The following is an 11,427-nucleotide window of genomic DNA, read 5'->3' as shown; positions in this document are numbered from 1 at the left end:
TCATTAATTCTCAGGCCATGACTTTAGCAACACCATTATGGAAATATATGTTGTAATAAGCAATATTGCTCAGGGCCACTCTTTCACACAATTGGACGAACCTCATGCATGGGGGAGCTGGTGGAGGAACCCAGGTGTGTGGGACCCAGGGCTGAGATCTCCAAGGCTGTTTGGATAGGGACTGGGCCTCTTCCACCCAGATCCCCCATTTTCCAGTAGCTAGGCAGTCACACCCAGAGACTGCCCTGGCGCCGTGTAATCCCATCAATGGCCAACATCCAGAGACTATAAGACCAAGCTCCCGGAAGCTAATAGCCTAATTCTCCCTCTTGAAGAACCTGACAAGCTACCGAAAGTCTATTGCCCACTTGGGAAAGCCTGGCAAGCTCCCCATGGCATATTCATATCCAAAATACAGTAACAGACATATACATACCTCTTGGACAGCCCAGCAAGCTACTGAGAGTATCTTGCCCGCATGGCAGAGCCTGGCAAGCTACTCGTGGTGTATTCAATATGCCAAAAACAGTAACAATAGGTCTCATTCCCCTGACCTGAAAAAGCCTCCAATCGTTGGGAAAGACGAGTAAGGAGATCCTGCTAAAATCTCAGGGCCGAGTGTAATAGAGACTTACTGGTGCTCGCTCGAGTAAATTGACAAACAACAGGATGACAGTGATACAGTGAATAAGCAATATAAAATTAATTAATTAGTATCTGCTAAGGGAGCTGCTTGGGGAGAGGGTGGGAAACTAGGGACATGGGTGAAGGTAAGGGCACTTAGGTAGTATGACTGGTGTTGGAATATTGAATACTTGAAGCAACTGTATTGTGAACAGCTTTGTAAATCATGGTGTTTGAATAAAGTTTTTTTTAAAAGAGTGTGACCCCTACAAACATGTAGCACACACAAATGAATGTGTCAATCCATATTCTACCATACTTACTTTTCTAAAAGTAAAGTAGACTTAGAAAACACCCAGTTTTCTCGGATGTCTTGACATTCTTTGGTCCTAACTCTGCTTTGTAAAATACAGTTGAAATGGCATGTCTTACACACATAGAACTCATAGTTATTTCCTTTTTTTCAGGCCACGTTTACCTCTGCAGATCTGTGCCTTCTGTAAAAGGTACCCATCTCTTTGATCTGCTTCTGAGGATGGTTCTGCACACTAGGGTCCCTATCCCTTCTGATAGCTAGTGAATTTTCCCATCTGTTTTTTTCTATTGAGTTAGAGTGGTGTCATAAGCCCTATACTTTCCCACATTTGACAACAGATTTGGATGTTGTATATTTCGGTGTCATTGTTTGCACTGAAGTAGGTGGTGCCCACATATGTGATGCGTATGTGAGGCAGAGAGATGATCACTTTCTCCTGATTCACCTCTGCCACCCTGAGACCATCCTGAAAGGCTAGGACTGATAAAGTCTGCGATGAGTCAGAGCACTGACAGCCGCACAAAGTGACCATCAAGCCACATGTGACATTGGTTTGGTCTTCTCAGCATGGTAGTTGATCCCCACCACCTAATTTCTTAAGGATCTACAGACTCAAGTTGGAGCGAGGAATTGCTCTTTGCAGGAAGGGAAAGTTAGTCCAATGCCTTACCCAGGGTTACTCTGTTCTTGTCTTGGCTTGCAGAAAAGAATTTCAGGAGAAGACAAGCAGTGAAGAAAGCATTTTATTTGGAGGGCTTTAGAAAGGGGAAGGAGGGAGAGGAAGTGAGAGAGAGTGATTTGCTCAAGAGAGAACACTGACTTCTCCAAAGGCAGAGAGAACCCCTACACATATCCCAGCATTAGATATGAAAACATGAAAGCACACATCTTAAGGGGGGAGTGAGGGTGAGACTTGTGCTATGGGCTCTGGTAGCATATGCACACCCTTGTTTTGTTCAAGGTGGCTTTTATAGGGTTTCTCCAGTCTGCTCCCACATGGGACTTTCTAGGTAAGAGTCTGTTGCTAGGTAAGCTAGGTGAGAGTCTGTTGCTACGGTTGTTGCCAAGAAGGTAGAATTGGTAGTGGTCTTCTTTGAAATTCCTTTTCTTGACCTTTGTTACTACCAGATCTTCTCTCAGGTGCAGGGGATTGGGGGTTGTTCCAGACTTCTCTGGTCTGGTCAGGGTTGCCCTGTAGCACTATCATCCCGTTGTTCATCGATTTGCTCGAGCAGGCACCAGTAACATCTCCATTGTGAGACTTATTGTTACTGTTTTTGGTATATTGAATACACTATCGGGTAGCTTGCCAGGCTCTGCCATGTGGGAAGGATACTCTTGGTGGCTTGCCGGGCTCTCCGAGAGGGACGAAGGAATCAAACCTGTGCTATCACTGTAACTGAGGGTTAGCTGAGGGTTAACCAGATTAAAGCAAGGAACATTTTCAAGTAATTTTCTTCAGCCTCTTTCTGTAGTAGGGGTCCAGACCCCTCAAGGTTAGCTGCTAAAGAAGGTTTTATCAGGTCTTGCTTTTTTTATCCACAAGGTAGACATATTTAGGATTTAGGGGTCCCCTGGTGCATTTAGGGCCAACAGCAGGCCCCCTGGCCGGCTGATGAAAAAAGGAATGGGGGCCACAGGCTGGTTGGTAATCAGTAGTTGTTTATTCAAATCTCTCATTGTTAATTATAGAGAAATCGTGAAGGGTTGGGGGATAGAGATTAAACATAGGTGTGGCTGAACATTAATATAAACAATGAACAGATGTAAAGCCACTCATTCAGGGGAAATTCTACTAGGACATCCATCCAGGATAGAATATTATCTAGGGGCTCCTGCACTCTAGACTCCTACTAGGAAACTGCTCAAGGGAGAAATTCCATATAAGGGTGTATTGTTTCTTCTTTTTCTTAGCTAGTAATCCATTTAAACAATCATATTAAATTTACTTCTTAATAATACTTCTAGTCATTTTGTATGAACACAGTAAGAAGTAGCACTGTAGCACTGTTGTCCCGTTGTTCATTGATTTGCTCCAGTGGGCACCAGTAACATCGCCATTGTGAATCTTGTTGTTACTATTTTTGGCATATCGAATACACTACAGCTAGCTTGCCAGGCTCTCCTGTGTAGGTGGGATACTCTTGGTAGCTTGCCTGGCTCTCCGAGAAAGATGGAGGAATTGAAACCAGGTTGGCTGTGTGCAAGGCAAATGCCCTACCTGCTGTGCTATCGTTCCAGACCAGTAAGAGATATCGACTTTTATCTATACCCTAGATTAAACTTTAAAAGTTCCTTTTTCTCGGGACATCTAGCTGTATTTCCCAAACTACAGTCCTCAGTCCAGGTTACTTTTTCCTCACCCAACAGGTTCCTTATTCTGTTACTTCTTTTTGGATCATGACATTTTGGATCATTCCATGACCTTGCTCTTAATTTATCATATTTTTTATGGTGCTTAGGCTTTTCCTTTCTTGAAGCCAGTGTAGCATACGGCTTGCTGTGAGTCCATACAAGTCCCTTGGCTGACGCACCTTCTGGGGTGTTAGGAACTAAGGGCAATTGGAGCTTAAGTTATGACAGATGCCCAGGAATAAATATTATTCAGAGTTAATCAACTGCCGTGTTAAAAAGTATAGCATTAGCCATCTTCCAGTGTCTATACAAAAAGGACCTTGCTCTAAAATAAATTATGCAAAGGATATAGAGGGAAGAGAATAATATTTCACTTCATCATCATCATCATCATCATGGGCTGGAGCGATAGCATAGAGGTAGGGCGTTCACCTTTCATGCGGCCGACCCGTGTTTGATTCCTCCGCTCCTCTCGGAGAGCCTGTAGAGCTACCGAGAGTATCTCGCCTGAGTGGCAGAGCCTGGCAAGCTACCCGTGGCGGCGTATTGGATATGCCAAAAACAGTAATGATAAGTCTCACAATGAGAGACATTACCGGTGCCCACTAGAGCAAATCGATGAGCAACGGGATGACAGTGATAGTGACAGTGACATCATCATCATCATCCCGTTGATGGTCGAATTTCTCAAGAGGTCTCAGTAATGTCTCCATTCGTCCTAGCCCTGAGATATTAGAAGCCTCTCCTTACTCATCCTTCCCAATGATGCCGCATTGGAGGCTCTTTCAGGGTCAGGGAAACGAGACCCAGCATTGTTACTGGTTTTGGCATATGAATACGCCATGGGGAGCTTGCCAGGCTCTCCCATGTGGGCAGGAAACTCTTGGTAGCTTGCCAGGTTCTTCAAGAGGGAGGACTAGGCTATAAGATATCTTCCAGGAGCTTGGTTTTATAGTCCCTAAATGTTGGCTGTTGATGGGATTATAGGTGCCGTGGGGGGGGGGGCAGTCCCTGAGTGTGACTGCTTAGCTACTGAAAAATTGGGAAATCTGGGTAGAAGAGGTCCAGTCCCCATCCAAGCAGGCTTGGAGGTCTCAGCCCCGGGTCCCACACACCTGGGTTCCTCTGCCAGTACCTTCATGTGTGAGGCTCTTCCAAACATGTGGAGAGGTGCCTTGAGCATGGCTGTGGCTAAGGCTCCAGAGGTTTTCGGCCACAGGAGCTCTGCTTGGGGTGGGGAGGGAAACTAGAGCCCATTCCTCCGAGGGGCCCCAGGGAAGACAGGCAGGTGTGTGGGCCAGAAACTCTCTCCAATATTTCACTTACATATACTAAATCCAGAGCCCTTAGAAGATTTGACTTTACAAGTTACATTGTCTAATTTGGAGATATTTGATTAACAGATGGGGAATGGGAGCACAAAGGAGAGATTAAGGATAAACACAGAGAATTGGGAGTGCCCTGAGGGGAACCAGTATGCCTCAGAAACACTGTGGTGGGTATAGTTCAATTAACTTAAGCTCCCTGGGGAGGTGCAGGGAGAATCCAACATTAAACCTGAAATGCTTAGGACTATAATTCAACACTGTGGGTATTTTATTAATTTTGTTCTGATATTAAAGTAGATACAATAAAGATGTAATTTAAAAAACACACACACAATTGATCACTATGACTTTAGGGTATAGTTTCAAGTTAGGTAATGAGATAATCCCTGTCTCTTATTTTTCTAGTATGACTTTTGTTATTTGAGGTCTCTTCTGATTCCATACAAACTTTATTATTACTGACTAATCTAAGTTATTGACAAATGACATCTGAATGTGGATGGGTGTTGCATTAAATCTAAATAGTAATTTATGTAGGATCATAATTTTAACAATAGTAATTCTTCCAATCCATGGGCATAAAATAAATTTCCATTTTCTAAGGTCTTCCATTGAATAACATTGGGTTGTCCCTGCTCCTCCCTCAGGGAGCTTAGGTTTATTGACCTACTCCCTCAACAGTGTCCCTGAGGCACACCCAATTCGATCAAGCACTAATAATCCTATATTGCCTTTCTCTTTCCTTTATGTCATTTGTATGGTTTATTTAGCAATGTCCTTTTTGTATAGACACAGGAAGACAGTTGATGCTATGCTTTTGTAACATGGAAGTTAATTGACTCCAAATAATAATTACTCCTGGGAATCCTTCATGTTTACTTGACTTAAGCCTCAGTTGCCCTTACTTCCTGAAAATCCCAAAAGGAGGATCCTGATGAAGGGACTGGATGGACCCAGGGAAAGCTGTAAGCTACTCTGGCATTGAAAGGGGACAAGCTAAGCATCATAAGTATAATAAGTTAAGAGCATGGTCATGGGACAAACTATGTCATGACCCAAAAAGGAATAACTGAATAAGGACCCAGCTTGGGTTAGGAAAGAGTAACCTGGCCTTAGGACTGTAGTCTGGGATATATAGTGAGATGTCCCCAGAAAGAGCTGACATTTGGCTTGGCTAACCCTTAAATCTCTTACTGTGTTCATAAAAAAATGAACTTTCAGCATGCATCTCCCCTCCCGAGTGGGTCCTCCAACCAGAGCTTACTTGATATTCCCTTCTCTATCTGAACTGCCTTTTCCCCCAGCATGTGAGGCCAGCTTCCAAGCCATGGAGCCAACCTCCTGGTGCTTATTTCTACTATTCTTGGATGTTAGTCTCCTACGTTATTTTATATTCCACAGATGAGTGAGATCTTTCTATGTCTGTCTCTCTCTTTCTGACTCATTTCACTTAGCATGATACTTTCCATGTTGATCCACTTATGTGCAAAATTCATGACTTCATCTTTTCTAACAGCTCCACAGTATTCCATTGTGTAGATGTACCAAAGTTTCTTTAACCAGTAATCAGATGAGATTTTGTCCCTGAGTTAATCTCCTATAACTTCCCTTGAAGGAGTGGCTTTACATCTGCTTATTGCTATGACAATGTTAAATCCCACCTATGTGTACCCTCGCCCTTCATGATTTCTATATAATTATGCTATAAGGGGAAAGAGGGGACTAGAAAGAGAAGGACTAGATGACAGCTAAAAGACATCTAGGACTAGACGAGAACTATGGGGGCTAGAAGTAGAGGACTTTGGGATTTATGAGGAGACTAGGATGTTGGAACTATGATGACTGGGACTATGACCAATACTACAACTGCAGTTGTGCTGTAAGGGGAGAGATTGGACTACACTGGGGAGGAGTGTTTACCAACCATAAACTGTCTATAAACCAGCCTGGGACCCTGTTTCTCCATTCCCTTGTCCTTCACCCATCTGTCACTGTGAGCCTGCCAGGGGAATGGTTCTTGGCCACCGAATGAGTCCGGCATGCCCCTGTACTTTTCTTTGGAAACTCACAGTCTTCTATCTCTTTCTTAAGTGATTCAAGTATTTCATGGCATAGGGACAGCACCAGTTCCCATCTGGGGTTGCCCAGCGAAGGTGGCCTAATGCAAAGTCCAGAGGCATGTCTGTCATGAGCCGCTCGGTTCCGAGATTCATCTGGGAGCTTTTTAAATGGACTCCTTAAGGTCTTCTACATCTCTAAATAGTGATAATTTGACTTCTTTTTCAATTTAGATCCTTTTTACTTCTTTTTCTTGCCTGACTGCTGTAACTAGGACTTCTAATATTCTAATTAATAAAAACGGAGATGGGAGGCACCCTTGCCTAAAAGCTATAGTAAATAGCTTATATATACGTGTATATATATAGTGATAAAAATTCAGGTAATATTTTATGAAGGAGCCAAGAACATGAAATGGAATAGAGATAGCATCTTCAAAAATGTTGCTAGAAAAACTGGATAATCATATGTAAAAAGCAAAAGCTGGATTCACATCTTACACCTTACACAAAAATTAAATCAAAGTAGATCAAAGACCTGATTCAGGTTCGATCCCCAGCATTTCATATGGTCCCTCGAATACTGCCAGGAGTAATTCCTGAATGCAAAGCCAGGAGTAACACCTGAGCATCAATAGGTGTGACCAAAAAAAGCAAAATAAATAAATAATTTAGAAAGTGCTCAATATCACTTATTTTTAGGAAAATCCAAATCCAGATAACAATAAGATATCATCTTTCACGCCAGTTAAAATTGCTCTTATCAACAATAATGGGAACAATTGGTGTTGATTGGGATGTGGTGAAAAAGGAATTCTCATTCATTGCTGGTGGGGTTGCTATATAGTTCAACCCCTATGTAAAATAGTATGGACAGTTCTAAGTAGAGTAAGAATTGAAATTTCATATAACTCAGCAATTCCACTCCTGGATATCTAGCCTCAGGACACAAAAAACTCATCCAAAAGGGCAGATGCACACCATTATTCATTGTAAGACTTAGTACAATAGCTAAAATATGGAATTGCTAGGTATGCAACACCAAATGAGTAGATTATGAAGATGTGTGTGTGTGTATGTGTGTGTGTATATAATTGAATACTGTAGAGCTGCAAGGAGTAATAAAATCATGCAATTTGCTGCAACTTGGTGAAACTAGATATTGTCAAGTTAATGAAGTGAAAAAGAAGGACAAACACAAGATGATCTCATTCATCTGTGGTATGTGGAATAACTGGATGAGGGAATGGAAGGTATTAAAAGGACGAGAACTTGGTAATCCTTTCCAGAATATTAAGGGGGAAGAACAGAGAAGGAAAGAAGTCAAGGAAGGTAGCAAAAAGAAGTCTGGGAGGAAGAAATGGGTGGAGGAGGGGGCCAGGGGTTAAGGGCCTCAGGTCCATCATTCACTGTCACTGTCATCCCGTTGCTCATCGATTTGTTCGAGTGGGCACCAGTAACGTCTCTCATTGAGAGACTTATTGTTACTGTTTTTTGGCATATCCAATACTCAAGGGTAGCTTGCCAGGCTCTGCCGCATGAAAGGTGAAAGCCCAACCGCTGTCCTATTGCTCCAGCCCTTCATTGCTGTAGCCAAACAACAGAGTAAACAACACTAAAAGTAGGAGATCTAAATCACAACAACCAAACTCTAAAAGGTGACTGCCAAGGAGGCAATCTGGGGAGTGAGGCTGGGGGGTGGGAGCACCTGGGGAACCTGGGGACACTTGGTGAAGGGAACTTAACACTGGTGGTGAGACTGGTGCAGAACACAGTATGCCTATAACTCAATTACGAATAATTTTGTAAATCATAGTGTCTTAATAAAAGAGTAAAAAATAAATAAAATGTCACATAAAATATATCTGACAATAGAAAAAATGTGCAAATTCCTTGTGGGGGAGGGGGGATAGGGATGGGAGAACAAGTTGCTTAAACTGATACATAGAGAAAAAAGAAGTGTGAATAATTCCTTATTCCTCAAGAGTTTGATTTTCTGGGCCTGATTGATGCTCAAAGCTGTTGGAATCCCTGCTGGCACTGTTCCCAACCACCAGGTTGGTACCACCCTCTTCCCAAAGGTGGGGAGGACAGCACCAAAAGGAGCACAATCTCCCCATAATTTGTAATCCTTTAGTTCAGTTCACAGCACTTGCTGACTCAGCGCCCCTCCATAGTTACAAGCAGCTCTGCTTGCCTTTGGGCCTCTTTCCTCCCTTGGAGAGCTTATGTTAATGGACCTGCCTGTCACCCTTGCAACTCTTGTTCCCTCGCACTGTAGTACTCTCCAGGCACTCCCAATTCCCCATGCTTATGTTTGACTTCTCCTTTGTGCCTTACTTCCCCCTGTCTGTTAATCCCCCTGTCTGTTTACTGCATTGTTTCCCTTTCTAGCTCTATCCCCTCAAATCTGCACTTAGCACAGTTCCTCTTTCCTTATATTTGCAGTGTTTGATCTCAATAAAATTGTCACTGCCTAACAGCCCATCCATCGGTTCTTCTTTGGTCCATCAGTCTGTGTGTGTGTGTGGTGGGGGGAATACTTTCTGTAGGGAAAGCACCAGGTGACACAGCTTCTGCAGCACTGTCACAGCTGAGCATGTGCTTTTCAGGGTTCAAGTCCTAGGAGTGTGTGAACCCTCAAGTACTGCAGAAAGTGACCCTTGAGCTTAAATTTAATATCAAAATACTTTATCACAAGGGCTGGGGGATAGCTCAAGTGGTAGAGCACCTGCCTACCATGTGTAAAACTAAATTTGAACTCATAAATAAATCTTGGAAGAGAGCAGCACTCTGCAGAGATGCCTCGGGACCCCCAAATAACCATCAAGTTAAATATTTTTTTTAATTTTAGAATTCCTGGACATTTCATACTTATGCCACTGATATTCCAAGAATAGCACACCATATTTGATGGGATGTAAAGTAAAAGGCAACTGATCTTTATATATATATATATATATATATATATATATATATATATGTATGTATATGTTAGCACACAAGGCTCAGCTTGTAACAACATGTTAGTGATCTCTTATATAGGGGCTTAATGGCCCCAAGGTGAGATACAATTTTCACAGTTTCCTCTAAGGAAACCTTTTTGGATCATTTTAGTGGATCATTCATAACAGGCAATATAAAACAAATTATTTAGCATCTGCCTTTGGGGCAGGCTTGGATGGTAGGAAAATTTGAAATAATGGTGGTGGGAAGGTATAATGGTGGTTATTAGTGTTGAAATATTGAATGCAAGAAATTATTGTGAACAACTTTTTAAAATAAGGTAATAAAAAAACAAAAATACCCTACGTTTGATTCTGAAACTGCAAAACGGGATCTCCTTCAACACTGCTGGATGTCAGTACCCTGAGGTCCTTTTCCCAGCATTACAGCCCTCTAAGGAACAAAGCAGCTACAACAAATTTCCCATGGAACCAAAAATAAAGACCTTGACGCTGGTATAGTGTATCAGATATTTAAGGAAAAACAAATCAATCCTACATAAACTTTAGAAAATTGAGAAAATTTACCAAATAATGCTTATAATAACTAGGTGAAGCTAAAAAGTCACATAAATTACAAAATAACATACATAATAAAATAGAAATAACTTTAATAAAAGATCATCAAAAAATAATTAAAGAAAATCTAAAAAGTGAAAAGTTAAAGGCCAGAGAGCAAACGGGGCCTTCCTTGCCCTGGAACAGTTGTGATGAGTAACACTCGGGTAATTGTTGGATGCTGTGGCTTTAGATATTAATACCATATACTTTAGCAGTATTGTTATCATATTACCTAAACTATTACAGACTTTTAAAAAAAAATCAATGGTAAACTACAGACATAGAGAAAATATTTATAACATATAGATCATAGAAGAACACATATTATTGTAGTTATAATATAATTACTCCAGCTCAGTTATAGTAAGACAAACAACTCAGTTATGGAAAAATGCAAAGTGAGGACACATTTTACAAAAGAAGATATGCAGAGAACCAAAAAATAGACAGAGAACCACAACCAAAAAACTTGTGAAGATAATCAGCATTGATCATCACATAAATTAAAATTACAATAACACTGCTCCTTAAAATGACTACAATTAAAATATTTAAAATTCCAAGTGTTTATAAGAATGTGAAGTGACTATCAGATGACACTTTTGAAATGTAAAATGGCAAGGCAATGATGGAAGAGAATATTGAGTCTATTAAAATGTTAAATACAAATTTAATCTGTGACCCAGAAATTACACTCCTAGGTGTTCAAAAAGAATTAATAGAAGCATATGTTGTGAAGATGACAACCCTCTTTAAATTGGTCAAAAGATTTAATGCAATCATAATCAAAATTCTTTTTTTTTTTTTTTGCCTTTTGGTGCCAGGGATCTTTCTACCACCAAGTCACATAGCCAGCTCCAAAAATTCTTAACACATAATTTTTTGTAAATTAAAAAGCTAACAAAAATAACAACAAAGCTTTGCAAATTTTCATGGCATCATTATTTTTAATTATTGAAACGAAACAATCGATGCCTATTACGAGGTAAGTTTTTTTATCTCTTAAGACACATGAAAAATGTGACATATTCATGCAGTGGAACATTACTCAGCATCTAAAGAAATGTGCTGTGAATATATGAAATAATGTGAATAACTATCAATCTTTCGTTTTAGTGAAAAAAAAACCCTACGCACAAAAGAACACATACTATGTAATTTATACTGGAGTGTTAGCACAG

The sequence above is a fragment of the Sorex araneus genome, chromosome 5 (genome assembly GCF_027595985.1).
Source record: "Sorex araneus isolate mSorAra2 chromosome 5, mSorAra2.pri, whole genome shotgun sequence".
Classification (NCBI taxonomy): domain Eukaryota; kingdom Metazoa; phylum Chordata; class Mammalia; order Eulipotyphla; family Soricidae; genus Sorex; species Sorex araneus.
Note: the sequence above shows the minus strand (reverse complement) of the source record.